This window comes from Capricornis sumatraensis, chromosome 4 (genome assembly GCF_032405125.1).
Source record: "Capricornis sumatraensis isolate serow.1 chromosome 4, serow.2, whole genome shotgun sequence".
NCBI lineage: Eukaryota > Metazoa > Chordata > Mammalia > Artiodactyla > Bovidae > Capricornis > Capricornis sumatraensis.
The window spans coordinates 163773302-163798816 of NC_091072.1; the positions used below are offsets into that span (position 1 = coordinate 163773302).

Sequence of the window (25515 nt, forward strand, 5' to 3'; positions counted from 1 at the left end):
TTATATGGCTAGTAGTTCACTGTCTGGATACACGACATTTTCATAATCCACTCTCAGTGGAGTTATTTAAAGAGATTTCAGTTGAAGTTGGAGCCAGGATAGCCAGAATGCTCTGGTTGGGAGCGTTCCCATGCTCGTGGTTCACCATCAGTTACAAGAAACAGGAAGACAGGTGTCTCTACTTTTTCTCTAACCGGAAGCAGAAAACTTCCCTCCCCACAAGGACATCCAAGCCAATCAAAGACTGTCACAGCCCAACCTTTGAGAAGCCTCCAAGCTCCTCCAGTGGACTCCAGTTATCACATTATCACAGCTCCTCCTTCTCCACCTTTTCTGGGCTGTATGTTCAGTTTATAAGAAACTGTCAAACTATTTTCCAAAGAGGCTTTACCATTTGATGTTACCACTAGCAATGTATGAAGGCTCCAGTTTTTCCACATCCTTGCCAGCATTTGATGTTGTCAGCCTTTTTATTACTTTTTTTAATTTAAATTCTTTTCCATTGTTTTTTGGCTGTCCTGGGTGTTCATTGCTGTGCACAGACTTTCTCTCTCGTTGCGGCAAGTGGGGGCAGCTCTGCTGCTGCGGAGCACAGCAAGATTCTCAACCCCTGGACCACCCGGAAGAGTAGCCCCTGCTCTCCGGAACCGAAGAAAGCCCACGTGCAGCAATGACTGGACAGTCATAAGTAGGTACGTAGATAGAGATGGGGACTTCAGTGATAAACCTATATGCGTTGCTGGCAGCAACCAGAAGTTAGCAGAGGTGTGAGGTGGTTTGTCCCTCAAAGCCTCCGGAAGGAACCAAGCCTGCTGACACCTTGATTTCAGACTCCTGGCCTCCTACACTGTGAGAGAACAGATTTCTGTTGTTCAGCTCCCCAGGTTTGTATCTGTTACAGCGGCCTTAGCAAACAAATATAAGCTCCTGCTAAAACCGTGGGTGCTGAGTTTCTAATGAACTTCCCTGGTTGGCAACGCGTCACACCCTTTGTCATGAATCCCTGGGACAATTAAGCTTCTCTGGTCTAAGTCCAGGAGGACCCTGGAAGCTGGCACGTGGTCTTGCCCAGGCTTGGCCCCATGAGCCCTTTGCCTCTGTTGATTTTACCTTGTACCCTTTTCCTGTGAACATCATGGCTAGTCTGATGACTCCAATCTCTCCGCCACGTCTGGCTCTGAACCGTGCTTCGTCCCTTCAGCTTGTGTCTTTTGCCGTCTGATTGTGTGATTTGGCTTGTCATTATTTTGTGGCAGCCAGACATGGTGTCCTGGGTGAAAGGACCCGCTCACAACAAGCGTTAGCAATGTCCGGGGCGGGGAGGGGAGAGGAAACCCTCTTCCCTGGGGCCAGAGCCCCCAGTCTCTTCCTGAGCCTGTGCCTCTGCATGGGAACTTCACAAGTGTTTCTCCATTTTATATCTCCCCTTGGTTGGGCCAGGATGCCCAGGGGAGGCTGGAGCTGCACATTTCCCTTTCTGAGGTCAGTTAGGCTCTGATAACACCCCAGCAGGTCAGGCTCTGGCTAACAAGATTTCCTTGAAGGCAGCCTTGTTAGGAAAAACAGAGTGCTCAGGACGTTGGGAATGGTTCCCTCCCTCCCCTGGCAGAAAGCTTGAGGGGACTTTGCTGCGATGTTTACTTGGGGACCTGGTCATGCTCCAGGGGTAAACCTCACGGTTTTGTATGGACTCCCTTAGGACCAAGTCCCCGTGGTGTTTTTAACTCTCAGACCTGCTATGGTGAGCCTCCAGAAATTCATAAATTACAGTTCAGTCCCACCTCCCCACACAGAGTTTCAAGTCAGTTTCTCTCATGAATGTTTGCAGACTGTGACGACTTGTATTCACCTGCCCGTCTCTCCTACCTTGGGAAGAGTGGATGGCTGTGTCCTCCCTTCTCTTACAGACCCAAGAAGAGTTGCTAATTTTTGAGTTTGTTTAGCCCCTTACTTCTCAGCAGAGATTGGTGACTTCCCAGCTGCTTGCATGCAGAATCCTACAGTGCAGAACTGAGGTGGCAAGTGCAGACATCCTTGGCTCATTTCCAGTCTTTAAAAAGCATAACACCTTTCACCATTAAGTTTGATGCTAGCTATAGGTTTTTTCCTTTAATGAAGTTGATGAATTTCCCGTCTGGTCCTCGTCTGTTGAGAGTCTTTATCACGAATGTGTGTTAAATTTAGTAAAATGCCTCTTCTGCAGCTATTGTGACAATCTTGTGGGTTTTATTCTCTTTTCTATTAATATAGTGTGTTACATTAATTGAATTTTAGATGCTAAACCAACTTTGCATTCTTGGGATAAACCCCACTGATCTTGGTTGGTAAGTCTTTTTATAAGTTGTTGAATTTGGTTCTTCACTCCTGGTTTGTTTTTTTTTTTTCCTGTCTTAAATTTTTTTTTCCTTCACTCCTATTGATTTGAGAGAACAGCTTGAAGAACTTTCTTTTTCTTTTCATTTTCTTTCAGTTTGATGAACTTTCTTTAGTGTTTCTGATAAGGCAAATCTCTTCCCGATAAATGGCCTGTTTTGTTTACTGGGACTATCTTTATCTCATTTTCATTTTTCTCTCCAGCCTTCATTTCTGAAGGATGGTATTGCTGAGTATAAAGTTTATTCATTGGCAGGTTTTGTCTTTCCTTTGACACTTTTCTTGTTTGTTTCGTTTTTCTTTCGACACTTTGCACGCGTCATTTCACTGCCTGTGGCCTCCATCGTCTCTTGTGAGAAGTCAGCTATTTAACTGTGTCATCCTTCCCGTGGGTGTGATGGGGGTCATTTTCCTCTTGCGGTTTTCATGGATTTCTTTGTCTTTGACATCCAGGCATTTGGCTATGGTGTATACAGGTGTGGGTGTCTCTGTGTTGGTCCTGTTTGATTTTAGTTTTCTCATCTGGGGAGTCCCAGGTGTCTCAGTGGTAAAGAATCTGCCTGTCAATGCAGGAGACTCAGGTTTGATCCCTGGGTCGGGAATATTCCCCTGGAGGAGGAAAGGGCAACCCACTGCAGTATTCTTGCTGGGATAACCCCATGGACAGAGGAGCCTGGCGGGCTGCAGTCCACGGGGTCGCAGAGAGTCAGACAGGACTGAGCAACTGAGCACGCGGGCATCAGTTTCCCGTTACTCCCGTCTGTGAGCTGCCGCTCCACTGGGCTCTTGCGGAGAGCAGGACAGGCCGTGGTTCTTCCTGCTCTGACCGTGCTCCAGGGGCACGTTTATTTCATATCAGGGTTTCACTTTTTCTAATTGATTGGTGAATAATTTTGCTTTTGGTATTTATAGTGATAAGAGTTAATTTTATTTGGTCCTTCTGTCCAGAAATTCTGGATTCGGCCTGGCTTTGCACTAGCTGTTCTGTGTACACTATGGGAAGAGAGTTCTATGGAAAAGCCGTAACTATCAACTACATCTTGTGACCAGTTTCAGAAACAAGGACTGTAGTAGCTTAGCGTGTTTTCTCTTTGCATATATAATATATAAACTGTTGCCTTTTCTCTGTTTTCCATTTTTAAGAAATACACAGTGTTGGAATGGACATACACACAGTAGTGATACTGCATATAAAGCAGATAACGAGCGAGAACCTGCTGTGCAGCACAGGGGACTTCGCTCACTGCTCTGCGGTGACCGAGACGGGAAGGAAATCTAAAAAGAGTGGCTGAATGTGCACGTGTCGCGGATTCCCTTTGCTGTGCATCAGAAACTAACACAATACTGTAAATCAACTCTACTTCAATGAGAAATGTTACATGAGTTGGGATAGTACATACGTATTTTGCAAAAGGCAAAATGGCTGTCTGGGGAGGCCTTACAAATAGCTGAGAAAAGAAGAAAAGCGAAAGGCAAAGGAGAAAAGGAAAGATACAGCCATCTGAATGCAGAGTTCCAAAAAGTAGCAAGGACAGACACGAAAGCCTTCCTAGGTGATCAATGCAAAGAAATAAGGAAAATAATAGCATGGAAAAGACTAGAGATCTCTTCAAGAAAATTAGAGATACTAAGGGAATATTTCATGCAAAGATGGGCACAATAAAGGACAGAGATGGTATGGACCTAACAAAAGCAGAAGTTATTAAAAAGAGGTGGTAAAACTACACAGAAGAACTACACAAAAAAAATGTTAATGACCTAGATAACCATGATGCTGTGATCACTCACCTAGAGCCAGACATCCTGGAGTGCAAAGTCAGGTGGGCCTTAGGAAGCATCACTGTGAACAAGTGGAGGTGATGGAATTCCAGCTGAGCTATTTCAAATCCTGAAAAATGATGCCGTTAAAGTGCTTCACTCAATATGCCAGCAGATTTGGAAAACTCAGCAGTGGCAGCAGGACTGGAGAAGGTCAGTTTTCATTCCAATCCCAAAGAAAGGCAATGCCAAAGAATGTTCAAGCTATGGTACAATTGCACTCCTCTCACACACTAGCAAAGTAATACTCAAAATTATTCAAGTTAGGCTTCACCTCTCAAACACTAGCAAAGTAATACTCAAAATTATTCAAGTTAGGCTTCAACGGTATGTGAACCAAGAACTTCCAGATGATCAAGCTGGATTTAGAAAAGGCAGAGGAACCAGAGATCAAAGTGCCAACATCCGTTTGACTGTAGAAAAAGCAAGAGAATTCCAGAAAAACATCTGATTCATTGACTATGCTAAAGCCTTTACTGTGTATATCACAACAATCTGTGGGAAATTCTTCAAAAGATGGGTATACCAGACCACCTTGCCTGCCTCCTGAGAAATCTGTATTCAGGGCAAGAAGTAACAGTTAGAACCAGATATGGAACAACAGTTCAGTTCAGTTCAGTCGCTCAGTTGTGTTCGACTCTTTGCGACCCGATGAATCGCAGAATGCCAGGCCTCCCTGTCCATCACCAACTCCCGGAGTTCACTCAAACTCAGGTCCGTCGAGTCGGTGATGCCATCCAGCCATCTCATCCTCGGTCGTCCCCTTCTCCTCCTGCCCTCAATCCCTCCCAGCATCAGGGTCTTTTCCAATGAGTCAAATCTTTGCATGAGGTGGCCAAAGTATTATGCACAGCACATCATGTGAAATGTTGGGCTGGATGAAGCACAAGCTGGAATGAAGATTCCTGAGAGAAATATCAATAACCTCAAATATGTAGATGACACCACCCTTATGGCAGAATATGAAGAACTAAAGAGCCTCTTGATGAAAGTGAAAGAGGAGAGTGAAAAAGTTGGCTTAAAGCTCAACATTCAGAAAACGAAGATCATGGCATCTGGTCCCATCACTTCATGGGAAATAGATGGGGAAACAACTGAAACAGGGACTGACTTTATTTCTTGGGGCTCCAAAATCACTGCAGATGGTGACTGCAGCCATTAAATTAAAAGATGCTGCTTGGAAGAAAAGCTATGACCAACCTAGACAGCATAATTAAAAGCAGAGACGTTAGTTTGCCAAGAAAGGTCCGTCTAGTCAAAGCCATGGTTTTCCCAGTAGTCGTGTATGGATGTGAGAGGTGGACCATAAAGAAGGCTGAGCGCTGAAGAATTGTTGGTTTTGAATTATGGTGTTGGAGAACTCTTGAGAGTCCCTTGCATTGCAAGATCAAACCAGTGAATTCTAAAGGAAATTAGTCCTGAATATTCATTGGAAGGACTGATGCTGAAGGTGAAGCTCCAATACTTTGGCCACCTGATGTGAACTGACTCATTAGAAAAGACCCCGATGCTGGGAGGGATTGGGGGCAGGAGGAGCAGGGGACGACAGAGGATGAGATGGCTGGATGGCATCACCGACTCAATGGACATGAGTTTGAGCAAGCTCTGGGAGTTGGTGATGGACAGGGAGGCCTGGTGTGCTGCTGTACATGGGATCACAAAGAGTTGGACATGGCTGAGAGAGTGAACTAAACTGAATACATACACTGAACAATAGATTTAGTTAAAAAATACACAAGTTATCAAAAGTTAAGATTGCTATTTAGTTCGGAGAGCATAAGAGAGTACTCGGTGGGGCAGTGACCATCTGAGGAGGGATGAGTGGACACTCGGTGGTGGTGTGGTGACTGCTGGGACTGCACAGACACTCTCCCTCAGGGGAAAGTGAGGCTTCTTCACTTACGGTAAGAGTGGATGCACCTCGTCAGGTGAAAATAGAGCCTTGTTTCTTGTTGATAGGAGGTTCAGGTGTGTTTGAGACTGCATACAGAAGCTGACTTTCCAGAAGGTTAGACTTGTTCACTTTCTACTTACTGCCTCAAATCCAGACCCAGTTTCCTCTGCTGCTCTGTAATAATGGAGCTGGGTCCTGGGAGCACTGAGCAGGGCATGTTCTGTCCTTTCTTGAATATAGCATTCTTTATAATTAATCTCACTATCAGTAGTGTTTATATCAAACGTTCTCTGAAGTCACTGTGTGGTCTCTGTCTCCTTATTGAACCCCAGCTACTGATACAAGGAGGAAAATCCAAGCCGGGAAAGGGGGTGTGAGTGTGCCCGTGTGCGTGCATGTGTGTACACGTGCATGTGTGTATGGAGGTTTGAGATTTTAAGCAGGTAGGCCAGGGAAGTCCTCAGAGAGAAGGAGACGATGGAATAAGATGTAGGAGGTCAGTTAACATGAGGACAGTTGGAAGGCGTGACAGGTTGCACAGACAATGGCCTGTGGCAGGAGGGTGTCATGGTTTGGCGCTAAATGAACAAGGGGCAGAGCACAAATGAGACCCGACTGCGTAGGACCTGTGGGTGGCAGCAAGGACTGGCTTTCATGCTGCGTGAGACGGGAGCCCCTGGGAGAGGGAAGCAGTTGAACTTGCTTCCACTAGGTGCTATGCTGACTATGACAAGCTGGCCTCCACCAAGTATGGCAGGGTAGCAGCCGGGAGCCCGCTGGGAGGTTGCTGCTGTGAATTTGGTGGCAGAGACTGTTCTAAGACTAGGACTTCGGGGAGGGGGGCTCCAGTTAGAAGTGGAGGGACTGGAACTCAGGGTGGGTGGGAGAGGAGGGGGTCCTAGCTGACCGCAGAAGAGCATCATGATCAGACTGAGGGTTGCCGGCTCTCACAGGAGGACAACCAGCCCGAGCATCGCAAGCGCCGGCCCCTATTCTGAAACTGCCTAGTGCACCTCCAGCCTCCGAGGTGGGGGCGGGGGCGGTCTTCGCTTGCAGGGCTTATAATCTATTCTCGGTTGTAAGATTGACGCTTTTAACCCCCATTTCCTGAACGATCACCCTACAGAGCTTGCCCGAGATCCACCGTGCGGTCTACCTGGGAGAGATGTTCTGGAGGAGCTGTCTAGGCAAATGTGGGACCCCGGGGAAGCGGTGCTTGACGCCAGCGGAGCGGCCCTGTAGCAAACCTTCTCTGGCAACCTCTCCAGCACCCTCTGCTGACAAGGCTCGGCATAGCTCAGGGATCAGATTCATTTTGAAGTGAAAAGAAACGCTCCTTCGAAGGAAAGCTATGACAAACCTAGACAACATACTAAAAAACAGAGAAATCACTTTACTGACAAAGGTCTGTCTAGTCAAAGCTATGGTTTTTCCAGTAGTCATGTACGGATGTGAGAGTTGGACTATAAAGAAGGCTGAGGGCCAAAGAATTGATGCCTTTGAACTGTGGTGTTGGAGAAGACTCTTGAGAGTCCCTTGGACTGCAAGGAGATCCAACCAGTCCATTCTAAAGGAGATCAGTCCTGGGTGTTCATTGGAAGGACTGATGTTGAGGCTGAAACTCCAATACTTTGGTCACCTGATGCGAAGAGCCGACTTATTGGAAAAGACCCTGATGCTGGGAAAGATTGAAGGCAGGAGGAGAAAGGGGACGACAGAGGAAGAGATGTTTACGTAGAGGGACCAGAGGAAGGGAAAGCCACGCCCCCCCACCTCTTGAGGCCCTTCCGACCCCGCGGTCACGCCCACCACGCGCGGCCCCGCCCACACACGCCACACCCACACGGAGGCCCCGCCCCGCCCCGAGACGAGGCCCCGCCCCCGGCGTGCGCGCGGCCGGCCGCCGCCACCGCCATTTTGGAGCGACCAGCGCGCGGCCCGCGGCCTGAGCCGGTCCTGAGGCGCCGGCAGGCCGCGCCGGATCTGTGGGCGCAGTGTCTGTGGGCGCGTAGCCCGGCCGGGCCCATGTGCGCGCGGCCTACCGCAGGCCGCCCGGGCTTCGCCTCCGCCCGGTCCCTGGCCTCCACCCGGGCCTCCGAGGAGCCGCCGCGACGCCCGGCCCGCGGGGCAGGTGAGTGCGGCTGCGGCTGAGGGCCGGCGGGGCCCGCGCCCCGGGGTCCCCATGGCAGCCGCCGCCGTGAGGCCCGGCCTGTCCGCGCCCCGCGGCCGGGGTCCGCCGGGCCCGCGCCCGCCGTTGGCGCCCGCCCCGTCCGCGTCCTCTCCACGTGTCCGCCGCCGCCTGCCGTGCCGTCAGCGCCCGCCTGCGGGGACCGCCCGCCGGCGCCCGCCCTTCCGCCGCCCTGAGCGCCAGGGCAGCAGCCCTCGCCCGCCGGCGCCCGCCCCTGCGCCGCCCTGAGCGCCAGGGCAGCAGCCCTCGCCCGCCGGCGCCCGCCGCCCAGCGCCCCCCGCCGTCAGCGACCCCCTGGAGACTCTCCCCCTCGTCAGGCAGTTGCGCGTTTCTGCCCTTCCTTCCCCCGGGCCGCCAGGGCCCCCGCAGTCCGCACCCCGCTTGCCGGCCGGGCGCCCCGTCAGTGCCCCGGGGCTGAGTCCCGCTCAGGGCCCGCCCCGCCTCCCCCGCCCGGCCGCGGGGCGCTCCCCTCGCCGGAGCCCCCTGTCGTCTGTGCCCTTCCCCACTCACTGCCTCCTCCTCCCTCACTGTGCCCTTCCCGTTTCTCCAGTCGCCTGTCTCTCCGTCTGTCATCTGCTGACTCCTTCATGGCAACCCACTCTGGTGCTCTTGCCTGGAGAATCCCGTGGACGGAGGAGCCTGGTAGGCTACAGTCCACGGGTCGCAAAGAGTCGGACACGACGGAGCGACTTCTCTGTCACTGCCCTGTTTCTTCCCCACCACCTCTCCTTCACACCTGGGGCGGCCCTTATGCACTTTCCAGGCCCCGTGAATGTCCTCACACCATCACTGTGAGGTCCATACAACCCCCCTTCCACTTTGTGTCTTCACAGCCTAACGCCCTGCATCGTCCGCAGACTTGTCCCTGACTGCTCCCACCTCGCTGCTGACCCCCTGGCCTGTCGCCACCAGCTCGCCCAGTCTGTGGCTTCCACGTAGCTCCTGCGTTTCGCTCTGCCCCGCCCCGTTCTCTCCCTGTGTCCACCTGCCTGGTCCATAGGGTCTTCTCCAGCCTGTTACTCGCTTATACACCTGTCATCTCCCCCCTTCCCTTGTGTCTCAGCTGGTAAAGAAGCCACCTGCAATGCAGGAGACCTGGGCTCGATCCCTGGGGACAATCCCCTGGAGAAGGGGAACGCTGCCCCCTCCAGTATTCTGGCCCAGAGAATCCCGTGGAATGTACAGAGCTGGACACGACTGAGCGGCTGTCACTCGCTCACCTCCCGCCATGGCCTCTTCCTGCCCTGCCCTTGGCTTCTCAGGGCCTGAGTTCTCACTGGTACTCTCAGCTGTTCACCTCTTCTTCGTGTCCCTTCCGTTTTGGCTTCTCTAATGTCTTTGGAAGGAATGATGCTGAAGCTGAAGCTCCAGTACTTTGGCCACCTCATGTGAAGAGTTGACTCATTGGAAAAGACTCTGATGCTGGGAGGGATTAGGGGCAGGAGGAGAAGGGGACGACAGAGAATGAGATGGCTGGATGGCATCCCTGACTCGATGGACAAGAGTTTGGGTGAACTCTGGGAGTTGGTGATGGACAGGGAGGCCTGGCGTGCTGCGATTCATGGGGTCGCAAAGAGTCGGACACGAGTGAGTGACTGAACTGAATGTCAGCTAAACCCTGGAAGGCAAGAAGAGCCTTCTGGACTGAGGGGGCAGCACATGCAAAGATCCTGGACCTCCTCCAGGAACCTGGATAAGACCGCTGTGTGGCCAGAGTAAAGGGGAGAGACACTCAGAGCCTTGGTTAAAACGTTGGCCTTCCAGTCGTCTCTTCCTTGTAGTCCGTTGACTCTGGGTTGTGAGGGGACCCAGGCTGCAGGTTGAGTTGGGGAGTGCCATCGACATGTGAATACCAGAGGGAGAGACAAGATGTTGGGAGGGGTGCAGCTCCTTTGTGTGCCTTTTTAGTTGTTAAAGCCATCCTTCAGAATTGAAAGGTAACAGTTCCTGATTCCGATTCCTATTTTTTAGAGTAATTTTGCAGGTCCTTCAGCATCATGTAAATGGAGCCAGAAAGTATGACACACAGCCTTCCACGTCTCTGTGGGTTTGTTTGGCTGTGCCGGGTCTTGGTTGAGGTGTGCCAGATCTTTTGTTGGCAGCGTGCAAACTCAGCTGCGGCACGTGTGCTCCAGTTCCCTGACCAGGGGTGGAGCCCAGGCTGCCCGCATTGGGGGTGCGGAGTCTTAGCCATTGGACCACCAGAGAAATCTCTGTGTCTGTCTTCTTTTGCTCAGTATATTTTTGAATATAATGATTTTGATTCTTTTATCTGTAGTTGTGCTTTTCTTATTGATATTTGGGTTGGTTTCACCTTTTGGCTGTTGTAACTAGTCACTAAGTTTATTTACATTCTTTTGTGGATATATGTATTATTTCTTTGGGATAAATGTGTGGGAATGGAATTGCTAGGTCATAGAATAGATTTATGTTTAATCTTTTTAGAAACTGCGAGTTTTCCAAACTGGTACCATCTTATACTCCCGTCAGTAATGTATGAGAGTTCTAGTTTCTCCACATCCATGCCAACAGTTGATATTATCATTTTTTAAAATTTTATTTTAACTCAGGTGGTAGTGGTGTTTCATTATGGTTTTAGTAATGACGGTGGGGCTTCCCTGGTGGGTCAGTGGTGAAGAATCTCCCTGCCAGTGCAGGAGACGCAGGTTCGATCCCTGATCAGGGAAGATCCCACATGCTGTGGAGCAACCTAAGCCCGTACACTACAGCTGTGGAGCCTGCGCTGTGGAGCCCAGAGCTGCGCCTCTGAGCCCGTGTGCCCTGTGGAGCCTGCGCTGTGGGGCCCGGAGCTGCGCCTCTGAGCCCGTGTGCCCTGTGGAGCCTGCGTTGTGGGGCCCGGAGCTGCGCCTCTGAGCCCGTGTGCCCTGTGGAGCCTGCGCTGTGGGGCCCGGAGCTGCACCTCTGAGCCCGTGTGCCCTGTGGAGCCTGCGTTGTGGGGCCCGGAGCTGCGCCTCTGAGCCCGTGTGCCCTGTGGAGCCTGCACTGTGGAGCCCGGAGCTGCGCCTCTGAGCCCGTGTGCCCTGTGGAGCCTGCGCTGTGGAGCCCGGAGCTGCGCCTCTGAGCCTGTGTGCCCTGTGGAGCCTGCGCTGTGGAGCAAGAGGAGCCACCGCAGTGAGGTGCTAGGGTAGCCCCTGCTTACTGCAACTAGAGAAGAGCCCGCATCGCAAGGAAGACCCAGCACAGCCAAAACTAAATAAATAAATAAAGCGAAACAGTGGTGAGGGACTTTTCACGTGCTTTCCGGCCGTTTGTGCCTCTCTTGTTAAGTCTTGTTAAGTGTCCAGTCTTCTGTCCGCTTTTTGTTGGATTGTCTTTATTATTTAGTTTTTGCAATTAAAAAAATTCTGGTCGTCAGTCTTTTATGATGTGGATACAGACACAGTGAGGGAGTGGGAGGAGAGGAGACTAGGGCTTAAGGTTTCTTCTTATTTTGTAGTTTCCCTGATTCTCTTTTTTTCTGGAAAAAATTTATCTGTTTGGCTGCGACAGGCCTCAGTTGCGGCACACGGGCTCTGCTGGTCGCCCTGTGGGCTGCAGCGCGTGCAGGCTCAGTGGTGGTGCTGTGAGTGGGCTTAGTCACCCTGTGGCCTGTGGGGTCCTGGCTCCTCCACAGGGGTGGAGCCTGTGCCTCCTGCATTGCCAGGCAGATTCTCAACCGCTGGGCCACCGGGGAATCCCCTAAACTGCACGCGTTTAAAGTGTGAAAGTTGATAGCTCTTGACATATGCACATAGCTGTGAAATCATCGCCACAGTCAAGATAGTGAATGTGTCCATCATTTCCCAAATTTCCTCACGTCCCTTTGGGATCCCTCCTGCCAGCCTTTTTTGCCCCTCTATCTCCAGGCAAATACTGATCTCCTTTATGAATGATCCATCTTGTGTCTTTTGTGTGTGAAGTGGAAAAGGGTACATTTTCCCCATGTGAATTAGATAATCATTCTAGTATCCTTTGTTGAAAAGACCATCTTCATTAAATTGCATTGGAACCTTTGTTATGAATTAATTGAATATGTGTATGCAGGTTTATTTCTGGGCTTTCTATTATGTTCCATTGGTCTATTTTTTATCCTGTGCCAACACCATGCTGTCTTAAGGGCTGTGATTTTACCGTCAGTTTGGAACTCAGGCCGTATAAGACTTTCACCTTTATTCCTCTACGAAATTGTCTTGCCAGTTTTAGAATAAGCTCTTCAATTTGGCCGTGAATTTTTTCTGGGAGTTTGGTTGGGATCACATGGAATCTCTAGATGGGTGGTGGTGGTGTTTAGTCTAAGTCATGTCCAGCTATTTCGCAGTCCCATGGACTATAGCCTGCCAGGCTCCTCTGTCCATGGGGTTCTCCAGGCAAGAATACTGGGGTGGGATGCCATTCCCTTCTCCAGGGGATCTTCCCAACCGAGGGATCGAACCCAAGTCTCCTGCATTTCAGGAGAATTCTCCACCACTGAGCCACTGGGGAAGTCCAGATCAAGTTTAGAATCGAGTTATTAACTGCGTCTTCTGTGCACATGGTGCATCTCTCCATTTATTTAAATTTTCCTTAATTTTCCTCAGCAACATTTTGTAATTTTTGGTGTGAAAGATCACTTTTTTCATTCAGTATGTTTGTAAGTACTTGGTAGTTTTGACCTTATTTGAAATGTCTTTATTTTATTTCTCAGTCACTTACTCATGTGCAGGAGCACAGCTGGTCCGTGCGTGCTGGCCACGCTCCCTGCAGCCCCTCCCAGTCTACTCATTCGTCAGTGTGCATGGCAGGCTTGCATTCTGTCTGCATAAGAGTAGAGGCAGTTTTCTTTTCCTTTCCAATTACTGTGCTTTTTGTTTCTTTTTCTTTGTAGCACCATCTAGGACCTCTGCTATAATGTGGAATGGAAGTGGTGATAGTGGGTCCCTCGGGTCTTCAGTGGTTGAGGAGGTTGCCCTCTAGTTTGTTTTAGGGGATGTTTTTACCATGAAAGGGTGTTGGATTTTGTCCAGTGCCTTTTCTGCATTTGTTGGGATGATTATTTAGTGTCTGTCCTTTATCTTATCAGTGTAATGAAAGTGAAAGTGTTAGTCGCTCAGTCAAGTCCCACTCTTTGCAATCTATGGACTGTACCCTGCCAGGCTCCTCTGTCCGTGGAATTCTCCAGGCAAGAATACTGGAATGGGTCGCCATTCCCTTCTCCAGGGAATCTTTCCAAGCCAGGGATCAAACCTGGGTCTCCCACATTGCAGGCAGATTCTTTTACCATCTGAGCCACCAGGGAAGCCCCATCAGTGTAATGTGTTGTATTAATTAATTTTCAGATGTTAAAGTAACTTTGCATTTTTGGATAAATGCCCTTAGTGTGGAGGTATGGGGGGAATTCCCTGGTTGAGGAACTAAGAAACTTAAGATCCTGCACGCCGCCAGGCATGGGCCCCCCGCCAAAAAAACAAAAACAAAGCACAGTGGCTGGATTTTTGTTCACTGGAGTTTTGTTAAGGTTTTTTTTTTGCACATATCATACATATATTCATGAGACATATTTGTGTATGACTTTTTTCCCCATATGATATTTTTTGTTTTGATATCTGTGTAATAGTGGTCTCAAAGAATGAGTTGGGAAGCTTTTCATTCCTTTTTGTGGATTGGATTTCTATAAAGGATCATTTTCCTTTGGCTTAAAGTACTTTCTTTAGTATTTCTTATGTTGTGGATGTGCTGGGGACAGAATCACTCCATTTTTGTTGGTCTGAAGAAGTCTTTACTTACCCTTCAGCTTTGAGAGGTATTTTTGCTGAATATAGAATTCCAGGTTGACAGCTTTTTTCTTTAAGTGCTTTGAAAAAATTATTCCATTGTGGTTTTTTCCTAAGATTTTTTTTTTTAATGTGGACCATTTTTTAAGTCTTTATTGAATTTGTTACAATATTGTTTCTGTTTTATGGGTTTCTGTTCTGTTTTTTGTCCACAAAGCATGCAGGATCTTAGCGCCTCCCACCAGGGATCAAACCTGACCCTTGCGTTGGAATGTGAAGTCTTGACCACTGGGCCGCCGGGGAAGTCCGTACTCCACTGTCTTCTAGCCTCTGTTGTTTCTGATGAGTCAGCTGTCATTCTTACTTCTGTTTACCTGATATCCTTTTTCCTTCTGTGTTTAAGATATGTATTTATTTTTATTAAATAAATTCTTAAAAGCTTTTTTTCCCATTTGAGTATTATTTTCTAGGTGTGGTGTTTCTATATTTATCCTGCTTGGATCTGTGAGTTGATGTATTTAATCACCTTTGGAAACTTTTTGGCCATTGCCTCTTAAATGTTTCTTTTACTTCCTAATCCTTCTTCTCTTGGAACTCTGGTGGTATCTGTTTTAGACTCTTTGATACCATCCCACAGGCTTTGAATGTGTTGGTATTTTCGCATTCGTTTCTCTCTTTGTTTACGTTGTATAGTTTCTTTTTGTCTGTCGTCAAGCTCACTGCGTTTCTTCTTTGTGCCCATTCTGTTATTAATTCCATCCCGCGGCATGTTAATTTCAGATGCTTGTGTTTCAGGCGTCCTTAGTGGCTCAGAGAGTAAAGCATCTGCCTGCAGTGTGGGAGACCTGGGTTTGATCCCTGGGTTGGGAAGGTCCTGGGGAGAAGGGAACGGCTTCCCACTCTGGTATTCTGATCTGGCGAATCCCACGGACAGAGGAGCCTGGAAAGCTACAGTCTGTGGGGTTGCAAAGAATCGGACACGACTGAGCGACTTTCACTTTCACTGAGTTTTCCAGTTCCAGAGTTTCCTTCTGGTTCTCCTTTCAAGTTTGCATTTCTCTGCTAATATTCTCCACCTGTCATTCCTTTTGTTCCATTTTCCTAAAACCCTTTAACATATTTATAATTACTCTTTTGAAGTTTTCATCTTCCAGTTTCAATATATGGCCATTTTTGCTTCCTGTAGCTTGTTTTTCCTCTTGATCATGGGTAACATTTTTCTTCTCTGCCTGTGTAATAATTTTTTTAAATTGCAAAACGGACATTGTGGGTAGTGTATGCTAGAGACTTTGTTTTAGGTTGTCTTTCCTTAAAGAGTGTTGAGGTTTGTTACGGCAGGCTGTTAAATGACTGGAAGATGATCTTAATCCTGTCAAAGCTTTTCTAGGGTAGATCTGTTTTGGTTTTGTTCTAAATTTTAGGGCATGACTTTTAGCTCTGGAACATGGGTTTTACTCCTAAGGCATGGCCCTTCTGAGATTTTAATAGAAAACCCATCTAGTTTAGCAAAATTTAACCTCTGAATTCTGTTTCCACAGTGCTGGACAGCTGCCAAATCTTGGCTTAGCTCTTTTATCTTACAACAGCTGTTTTCTGCTTAGTTTTTTTTTTCCCCCAGCTTCAACAAGGTGTAATTGACAAATAAAAATGTAATATATTAAAAGTAGGTTGTGATGATTTGATAAATGTAAACGCTGTGAAGGAGTCCTCCCCATCCAGTTAACTGTCACAGTCACCACTGTCTTACCATGCATACACACGCGCATATACATGGGAAGAACACGTGAGGCTTGTCTTAGCAGACCTCAGTGCCTTGTTACTGACAGCAGTCAGCATGTCTCGCACCCAGTCCTCAGACCTGATTCATCTTGGGCTTCCCTGGTGGCTCAGTGGTAAAGAATTGGCAAATGCAGGATGCGTGGGTTCGATCCCTGGGTTGGGAAGATACCCTGGGGAAGAGAACGGCAACCCACTCTAGTACTCTTGCCTGGGAAATCCCACAGACAAGAGAAACCTAGTGGGCTGAGGTCTGTGGGATCACGTAGAGTTGGACTTGGTTGGTAAAGAATCTGCCTGTAATGCGGGAGACCTGGGTTTGATCCCTGGGTTGGGAAGGTCCCCTGGAGAAGGGAGCGGCTACCCACTCCAGTATTCTGGCCTGGAGAATTCCATGGACTCTATAGTCCATGGGGTCACACACAGTCGGACCCGACTGACTGACTTTCACTTTTGCTCTCATAGAGTTGGACATGCCTGAGCACACGCACGCACTTCTCTTTTAGATTTTCCTGTTCAGTTTCAGCCGTCCTGGTAGCCCTGAAATCGGGCCTCTCTCCTCCTGTGGTCAACACGGTCTCAGGAGCTCCCCAATGTAGAGCTCGTGGGGCTCGCTCGTCTTTCAGTGACTGTGTTCCCTCCACTTACTGCATGTTTCTGTATGTTCAAATAGGTGTTTTTATGTTTAGTTTAGAGTTTATACTTATTATCAGCAGGGAGATTAGTGTGATATAGCCGCTCCAGTTTTTCTAGAACCAGAACTCAGAGCTGCACTTTTAAACCTCTGCAGCAGAGGGCAAGGAGGGAGACAGGACTGACGCTGGGAGGTGCCCACTGGTGGACTGAGCAGAAGTGGGAGCTGACAGAGAGTAGCTCTGGGGCCGCAGGGTCCTGCAGGGTGTGGTGTCAGGGAGGCTACGACATGGTGTTACTTCCACCGTGTCAGGCCAGGAGATGCCAGGGGGTGGTCCTGGGGGGTCACTGACTTCCTTCATGGGAACAGTCTGGTGGCGTGGTGGGCGCAGGAGCTGGATGGGAGGGGACGGCGCGAGCCAGCGTCCCTCGGGGGAGCATTGCTGTAAGCAGGATCAGAGAGGCGTCTGTGGGGCGGCGGTGTGCACGGCTGTGCGTGCACAGTGAGCTAGGGGGAGACAGGCCAGGAGGTGTGAAGGGCAGGGTTGAGCGCGCGGGTGTAGTGGTTTGTCTTGGCGGGAGCAAGGCCCTTTTTGTGCTGTAATGACGGGAGGCAGGGACTGTGATTCGGGTTGCAGATTTGGTGAGCTGAAGACTGGAGGGTTCCCACTTGAGACCGTGTGCTTTTTCTGTGAGTTAGGGGGGTAAGGATGTTGAAGGGTTGCGAGGAATCAAATGACTGTTTTTCCTGAGATGGTGGGTTGAGCCCAGTTTGGGTGGCGCTGGCTCCTGTCTGCTCTGTGTGTGGAGCCAGGCCTCCTCGCGAGACGGGGCTCTCCAGGGTTCAGTCATCCTTGGGGAGGCTGGAAGGGCTTCTTTGCACTGGCCACTGGGCTCCTTGGGGGCAAGAGCAGAGGCCGTGGGGCCTCTCGGAGCTGAGACTTGGACCCGCCCCATCCCTCCCCACCTGTGGTGACTGGGGGTCCTGGGCAGGGAGACGATTTGTGATGCGAGGGGTTGTGCAGAGTTCACGTCTGTCCAGTGCCTGTCCCGGTCGTCTCAGAAGAGGCAAGCTCGCTCCAAGAGGAAGCAGGCTCGCCGGGCTGTGTTCTCTGCACATGAGGTTTGTGGTCAGTAACTTAAAAGGAGTAGATAGAGCTCCTGCAGGTTTCCTTGTGGCAGCCGTCGCTGAGCACAGCACCATCCTGACTCCTGAGTTCAGTCCTGTGGGCTCTCTCCCAGCCCCCCAGCCTCTCCTCGGGGGGCACCGCATAGCTGCCTTCTCTGTGGGGGCCGAGCTGTGGCTCCTGGGGCCTTAGCACCTCTGGTCTGCTCTCCTCTGGGAACTTGACTGTTACCTGTCAGCCCACTGAATGTGCGTGTTTTTTCATTAAGATGTAATTCCTGTCCTGTGAGATCCACTCTTTAAGGGTGCAGTTCGTTGGTGTTGAGCACACTCAGAAGGTTGTGCTTGGTGGCCACCGCCTGACCCCAGCTCGTCACGGTGAAGGCCCTGGGCGCTCTGCTCGGAGGGCTCGCTGGGTGACACCCTGGACCATCCAGCCCTGGGTTGGGCCTTTGCTTCCATTCCGTCTGCCTCAGGCCTACTGCATCTCCTGTGATGCCTTCCTTTCCCCTGTATCAACTAGAATCTGGGTCAGAATCTGGGGTCGTGTAGAGATTGAGAACATGGACTGCTCTCAGACAGCCTGGGTTCCAGTTCGAGAGCTGACGGTAACCTCGTGGCCTTGGGCTGGTCCTGCCACGATTGCGGCCTCTGCGGTTCCACTTGTGCCCGGGGGTTGGCGGCGGATCGCCTCCTGCACTGAGTCATCCTTGGCTCGCGGGCTGCCGGCCCTTAGTGAGAAGGTCCCCGTGGCAGCGGCTCCTGTCGCTTCTTTTCTCAGGGCAGGCGTCACCCCGCATCAGTGTTCCTTAAATTAGTGCTTTTGTGCCCTTGTTTGGACTCAGTTCTGTTCATTGCCCTGGTTTCCACCCTCGTGCTGTTGGGGAGTTTTTCTGCCTATTTGGCACTGCTTCTTAGCTGCCTGTTCCAGAGTCTCAGCCTAGAGGCCTAGAGGCCTTCCTGGTGGTCCGGTGGTTAAGAGTCCACCTGCCTATGCAGAGGGCACGGGCTCGATTCCTGGTCCGGGAGCTAAGGTCCCACGTGCCTCGGGGCACCTGAGCCCGTGTGCCGCAAGTCCTGAAGCTCCTGCACCCTAGAGCCCGCGCTCCTGGACGAGAGACCCCTCCGCACCAAGAGGCCTGCGCGCCGCACTCGGAGGGCCGCGCCCACTCGCCCCTGGTCAAGAGGGCCTGTGCACAGCGACGGGGACCCGGTGTAGCCAGAGTGACAGGCTCAGCGTCGGCTTGAGCCTGCCTGCCGCCGTTGATTTTGGTTCTCCCAGGAGCGCAGTGCTGAGAGCAGGTCCAGGCAGGCACTGCTTGCCGCTCTCATCTGTGTGCTGGGGCGGGTGCCCCCCAGGGCCTTGCTGTGGTGGCTCTCTGTGGTGCAGATTCGTACCCTCCATGCCACCAGGGAACTCCTAGAAACATTTTTTTGAGTAGGTGGCATATGTCAGCGGTCCTCCATGGTGTCTCAGACCTACCCACAGTGCGGGGGACCCAGGTTTGACCCCTGGGTTGGTGCTGTCCCCTGGAGAAGGGAATGGCACCCCACTCCAGTGTTGTTGCCTGGAGAATCCCACGGACAGAGGAGCCTGGTGGGCTGCAGTCCATGGAGTCACCCAGGGTCGGACACGACTGAGCGACTAATACTGTCTCCATACGTAAGCAAATAGTTAACATTTATTAGATCTCAGTACATGGATTTTTTGTAGTTTTCTCTGGACTTTTTAATATTTTAATTTTTTTTCATGATTGAAGATAAAAAATACTTAAAACTAGATTATAGTGTGTTGATTCTCTTGTAACAGTGCTGAGGAAGGATTCAAGAAAGCCTGATAAAAGTGATTGTCTTTGAATTTTGAACTTGAGGGGCAGATAGGAATTTGCCAGGTAAGGAAGGTGGAGGGAGGGCGTTTCAGGCAAAGGCCCACGTGCCGAGGTGTCCGCTGCAGAGGCTGGCAGTGAGTCAGGAAATAGTGCAGGGCGGGCAGGGGGAGTAGGGGTGCGCTGAGAGTGAGGCGGCGCCCGGCACCCCGGTGTGCCCCACGGTCACGGCTCGCGGTGGGCTCTCAGCGCCCTTGTCCTCTCTCTCTGCCTTTTGTTGGATTGAGAGTATGTTTCTGATTCTCTTTGGGGCTTTGTACATCTTCCATGTCTCTCTCTAACACATCTCGTCTTCCCTCCAGGTGTTTGAACATGGGATACAGTTACAACCACTGTCTAATGTCCTTGTCTGTTAGTTTTACTGTCTGTCATTTCTGGGTGGATCATGGTTTGTTTTTCCCGCTTCCTTGCATATCTGGTCATTTTTGATTGGATGCCAAGATCCTGTGACTTTTATCTCCTTGGATGCTGGGTATTTTTGTTTTCTATAAATATTCTTGACCTTTGTCTGGAATGTTGTTAAATTACTTGGAAGGAGTTTAATTCTGTGAAGTGAAGTGAAGTGAAAGTCACTCAGTTGTGTCCGATTCTTTGCAACCCCATGGACGGTAACCTGCCAGGCTCCTCTGTCCATGGAATTCTCCAGGTCAGAAGACTGGAGTGGGTAGCTGTACCCTTGGCCAGCGGATCTTCCCAACCCAGGAATCGAACCAGGGTCTCTTGCATTGCAGGCGGATTCTTTACCAACTAAGCTAGATTCTGTGGGTCTGGCTTTTAGGCTTTGTCAGGTGGGACCACAGGAATGTTGAGTCCAGGTCTCATTTTGCCCTACCACTGAAGCAGAAGTCTTCTGAATATTTGTGCAATGCCCTGAAGTTGGGAAAATAGCCTCTGTGACGGGGAGGAGGAGCAACTCTTCCTGACCCCATGTGAACTTGGAGGATGGTTCCGCTAACCCTTGGCTTGGCTGCTCTTCTCACACACACGGGCTGAGCAGTACCTGGGCTGAGCAGTACCTGGCCGGAGCAGGCGCATCCTCGGCGCTGTCCGTGCCTCTGTCTCACTCTGTGCTCTGCTTGGCAATGCTCGTGCCTTGCCCCCTGGACTCCCAGCGCTCTTTCTTCCCCTCAGGGACTGCTGGACCCACCTGGTTCCTCTGCTGTGACCCAGAACTCTTTGTCAGGCAGGAAGCTGGGCAGTTAACGGGCTCCTCTGTTCCCTGCTTGAGGGGTCACTGTTTTCCCTGCCAGGTAGCCAGTGTCCTGAGAACCATTTCATTTGTAAATCTGGTCCAACTCCGCTGGAAGCGAAAGTGTCAAAAACAGATCCTTGAATGAAGGCATTGGGAGGCCCAGAAGGGCGTGCTGGGCCTGTGAGAGTGCTGCCCCCTGTCCAGTTCGGGGTGCCTGTGTGGACCTCAGGGAATACGTATGTTTAGGGATGGAGGTGGGGTAGGGCTTGGGAGAAAGAGGTCACAGGGAAACCAGGCTGCCGACAAGATCTGAGAGCCTGCTGTGATTCTGAGCAGGACAGTGTGCCTGCCTTGGCAGGGAGGGCATGGGAGAGGGTGGCGCTGCCAGGCAGTGCGAGCATGGGGTGTGTGCTCAGGGTCCCTGCCTGCTGAGGAGCCTCGTCTCCCGTTCCCCGGCTGCACACCCCGCCCCAGTTCCCCGGCTGCATCCCCAACCATGTCCCAGCTGTACCCCCCATTCCCCAGCTGCACCCCTCATGTCCCAGCTGCACCCCCCCATGTCCCGGCTGTACCCCCCATTCCCCGGCTGCATTCCCATGTCCCGACTGCAACCCTCATGTCCTGGCTGCACCCCCCACCACATCCCGGCGGCACCCCCATGTCCTGGCTGCACCCCCCATTCCATGGATGCACCCCTGTTTCCTGGCTGCACCCCTCATGTCCTGGCTGCACCCCCCATTCCCCGGCTGCACCCCTCATGTCCTAGCTGCACCCCCCATTCCCTGGCTGTGCCCCCACCATGTCCCGGCTGCACCCCCATCTCCCAGCTGCACTCCTCATGTCCTGGCTGCACCCCCACCATGTCCCGGTGGTACCCCCACATCCCTGCTGCACCCCCATTCTGTGGCTGCACCCCCTGTTCCCTGGCTGCACCCCACATGTTCTGGCTGCAACCCTCATGTCCCGGCTGCACCCCCACCATGTCCCAGTGGCACCCCCATGTCCTGGCTGCACCCCTCATTCCTCAGCTGCACCCCCATTCCCCGGCTGCACCCCCAATGTCCCAGCTGCACCCCCTACCATGTCCTGGCTGTTGGGCTTCCTCCAGCTCACACTGAGGAGAATGTGTCAAGAAGATGCAGTGTTATGAAAGCACCCTGTTCAGAGTCAGAATAAACGGGTCTGAGGGCCCTTATAGAGACACTTCTTTATTTTGAAACTGTATGAAGTGCTGAAAAGCCAGTTCTGAATTGGGTGGGAGTTTGAGAATAGCAGTGCAGGACAGCCAAGCAGTAACAAAAGCCATGGGCAGGTCTCTCTGAGAAGATGGAGGGCACTACGTAGGGGAAGAGGAGGAGGTGCGCGGCACTCTTGAGCAAAAGTCCCTTGGAGGAAATGAGAGTTCAGGGTGCTGACGGTTTGTTACTGACTGAGTTGCTGGGCAAATGGGAAGCCTTCCTCCTTGTGGGTCTGTGATAGAAACCCGGCAGTGCTGGGTGAGGGCTCCCCTTTGGACCTCCTGACTCAATTTTAAAGGAAGGGTCCTTTGTTCTGTTTCACAGTTTTAAAAACTAGTTTCCTGTTTTAGGGTATGACATTGACTTACTGCTGGTTTACTAGCACAACTCCAAGTACTTTTTTTTCTTTTTATATGGAATTTAAAAATACACCAGAAAACACTGGATACCCTTGTGCTCACTTCCCAGCTTTATCGGTGATCAGCACTTTGCCAGGTTTCTTTTGTTGGTGGTGGTCTTCTCTCTCACACCTTTAAAATTTGTTTGGCTCTTGTGTTTTGGTAAAGTGTTTTAAAAGTAATCCAAAAAATAATGTCATTTCACTCATGAATACTTCATTTTTTCTGCCAGATAAGGGAGGTTTTTGTTTTTAAAACCAAAGTAACCATGTTATTTCTACAACTGAGAGGTTCACATCAATTCCTTAGTGCTAGTACCAGCCTGTATTTAGATTTCCCCAACAGCGTCAAAAACGCACTCTTCAACTCGGTTCATCTTAATTGGACCCGAACAAGACTTAAGTGTTGTATTCGATGGACCAGTCTCTTAAGGCTGTTATATTCTAGAGCGGCCATCCCTCCCTGTTGCGTAAGCATGCTTTTCAGATGGTGAAATCATGACTTTCGTGCAAATACAGAGTGAACAGTCCAGGGCGCTCTTGGTCCACGTTTTTGCTGCACACCTTGAAGTCAGGATTTTCTCCGAGGAGTGCTGCTGACGTTTGGAAATGGTGTCTAGCAGTCCCACCTGGAACCCTTTGGAGCCCCTTTTTTCTGGAATCGTGAGGGGCGTCGTCTAGGCATCTTGTGATCAGGATGTGTGTTTGTTGGGGTTGGTAGTGCGGGCGTGGCCCTGGACCGCTCCGCAGAGGCCTGCTCAGCCCTGCGCCCCGGCCGTCCCATCGGCTGGCTGCCCAGCTGGGGGTGGGCGTGTGGCGCTGGCACCAGTCTCGCAGAGCAAGCAAGGACAGGGGAGTTTTAGACCCTTGGTCACAAATTGTTCTGATAATCTGAATTCTCGGTTAAGGTAATGACTTCTGTTTTTCTTTTCTCTATCATTTTGGAGAGTTGACTTTAAAGACGCAGAACTTAAATTTTTTTTCCTCTCTTATTTTTCAGGTGAAGAGATTCTACATCTACTGAATGAAAATTTTTTTCTTAAAGTTGCATATACTCCAAGAAAAAGTCCCAAATGTTTTTATATTTTGCCTAAATATAAAATTTAAACGAGGAGTTTCCACAGAAGGTAAGAACTGTTTTTGATTCTTGTTAATTGTGTGGTATATACAAATAGACGGTATGAGGAGACATTCAAGGATGGATGACAATAAAAATTTTAGTTTTGAATATGTGTATATGGTCTCCTGACTTTTGGGGTTTCTTTGACCCTTGTGTGTCTGGTTTTGAGGTGCTGTGTTGTGGAAAAGTGACTTGGTCTCTCTAAGCCAAAGTGTAATCCAAATAAAACAGCCAGTCATGTGTGTGCCGTGTGGTGAGTCACTCGTGCGGAGCAGGTGGCTCGGGCTTAGGTGTGAGCGTGGCCACCGTCAGAGCACAGTCCGTGCAGGCGCCGGAAAAGGAGGGAAGGGCTTGTGCCTCCACAGGAGCAGAAGTGCCTGAAAGGCTCTCCCATTGCAGTCCAGTTAGATGCTGGATGAATTACGATAGTTATAACCTCTTGTGAGTGCTTCAGTGCTTTAGAAATTAGGCTAAGAGGACTTCCCTGCTTGTCCAGTGGGCAAGAATCCACCATGCAATACAGGGGACAGATGTTCAGTCCCTGGTCTGGGACAAAGATCCCGCATGCTGCGGAGCAAGTAAGCCCATGCACTGTGGCGAGCGTCTGCTCAGTGCGCTGAGAATCCGCGCGCTGTGATGGAAGATCCCTCACGATGCAGCCAAGATTCCGAGTGCCGCAGCTAAGACAATCGCAGCCAGCTAAGTGAATAAATAAAACTTTAAAAGTAAATTAAGCTATCTCTTCAAAAGTCGGAAGAGACTTGTTCTTTGGTCTCTAAGTCATGTCCGACTCTTCAGAACCGCGACTGCAGCACACTGGGCTTCCCTGTCCTTCACTGTCTCCCGGAGTTTGCTCAGACTCGTGTTCACCCTCTTCTCGAGGCCGGTTCTGGCTAGTTCTGCATCTGACAGGGCTTTGACTGGATTTCCAGAGTCCAGATGGTTCAGCGTAGTCTTAGGTAAACTATTCTTGGTAATCATTTAAACTTACCTTCATGCTTGTGGCTATTTCTTCTTTCACTTCAGAGTTTAGACTTTTATTCGTCGGTTCCTACCAGCCACTCTCTTTCTCTGGGTCTCCCTCCTGCAGCCCCTAGCGGACTGTGTCCGGTATGGACGTGCTCTTGCTTGTGGACTGATGGATTGCGCAGGTATCCGCTGCTCTCCATGGACTTGCGTTCTCATTTTTTTCCAGACCAGTGAGGTTTCCGTGGTGTGTTGAGAAATGTTTACCTACTGACTCTCTGGGAGAGTCAGAGTCCTCCTCGCTTACAGCGTCTGTTGATTCCGCAGTGCAGAGCTCCCCTCATGCCCACCTCCAGCTACCAGTGTGACGCCACTGAAGCCGGCTCCGGGAGAGGCGCTGCTCCGCTGCCTTGAGCAAGCTGTGCCCCCCCCGGCCACCGCTGAGCCCAGCCTCGGTGGCACGGTGCCTGTGTCTCTGTCTCCTCCTCTCTGCCATCGGTACCTCTGAGGAGAGGCTGTGCCAGTCCTGTTCCGGGCTCCTCACCCAGAGGGCAGCTTGAGTCGCCCTCACAGTGGCCCTCTTTGGAGGGGCTCCTTGTCCCAGTTTTCAGGTGAGGACCCGACACACAAGAGGCCGGGTCACCCAGCAGAGCCGGCGCTTGAGACTGCCCTGTGGCCGGAGCCTCCTTTTCCCTTAGCGACAGTCTCTGCCACAGAATGTCCGCTTCTCAAGGGCTCTGCTCATGGAACTGCGTGGTCGCACGGGCAGCGTTTCTCTTTGGAAGCTGCCTTCTGTCTGATGGTCGTACTGACCAGAAAAAGAGCAGCAGCAGCACTTGCAGTTCCTCGTTTGGCTCTTGGATGAGAGTCTGGAAGGTAATGGCAATCCTTTGCTTGGCATTCCCGAGAGACTGGAGGGCGTTGTCAGGATATGACAGGAATGCTTGTAGAGTATTGGAGCTCGGGTATAACCAGAGATACCTCGAGTCACCACGTCAGGTCACGAGCCAGGTGTTGTTCAGTCGCTCAGTCATGTCCGACTCCTTGCGACTCTGTGAACGGCAACACGCCAGGCTTCCTTGTCCTTCACTATCTCCCAGTTTGCTCAAACTCGTGTCCGTCGAGTTGGTGATGCCATCCAACCATCGCATCCTCTGC

General features: G+C 50.8%; 1 protein-coding gene across 5 annotated transcripts in view; it reads left to right on the plus strand.

Moving 5' to 3' along the window:
- The first annotated feature begins 23272 nt into the window (after positions 1–23272).
- PPP6R2 (protein phosphatase 6 regulatory subunit 2) overlaps positions 23273–25515 on the plus strand; it is a 49262-nt gene continuing 47019 nt past the window's right edge. For 4 of the 5 annotated variants that reach the window (XM_068970967.1, XM_068970969.1, XM_068970970.1 and 1 more), the window contains exon 1: positions 23286–23398. The gene's annotated coding sequence lies outside the window, so the exon portion shown is untranslated. Of the gene's footprint in view, positions 23399–25515 lie in introns of all 5 variants that reach the window. The other variant, XM_068970968.1, reaches the window with a different exon arrangement.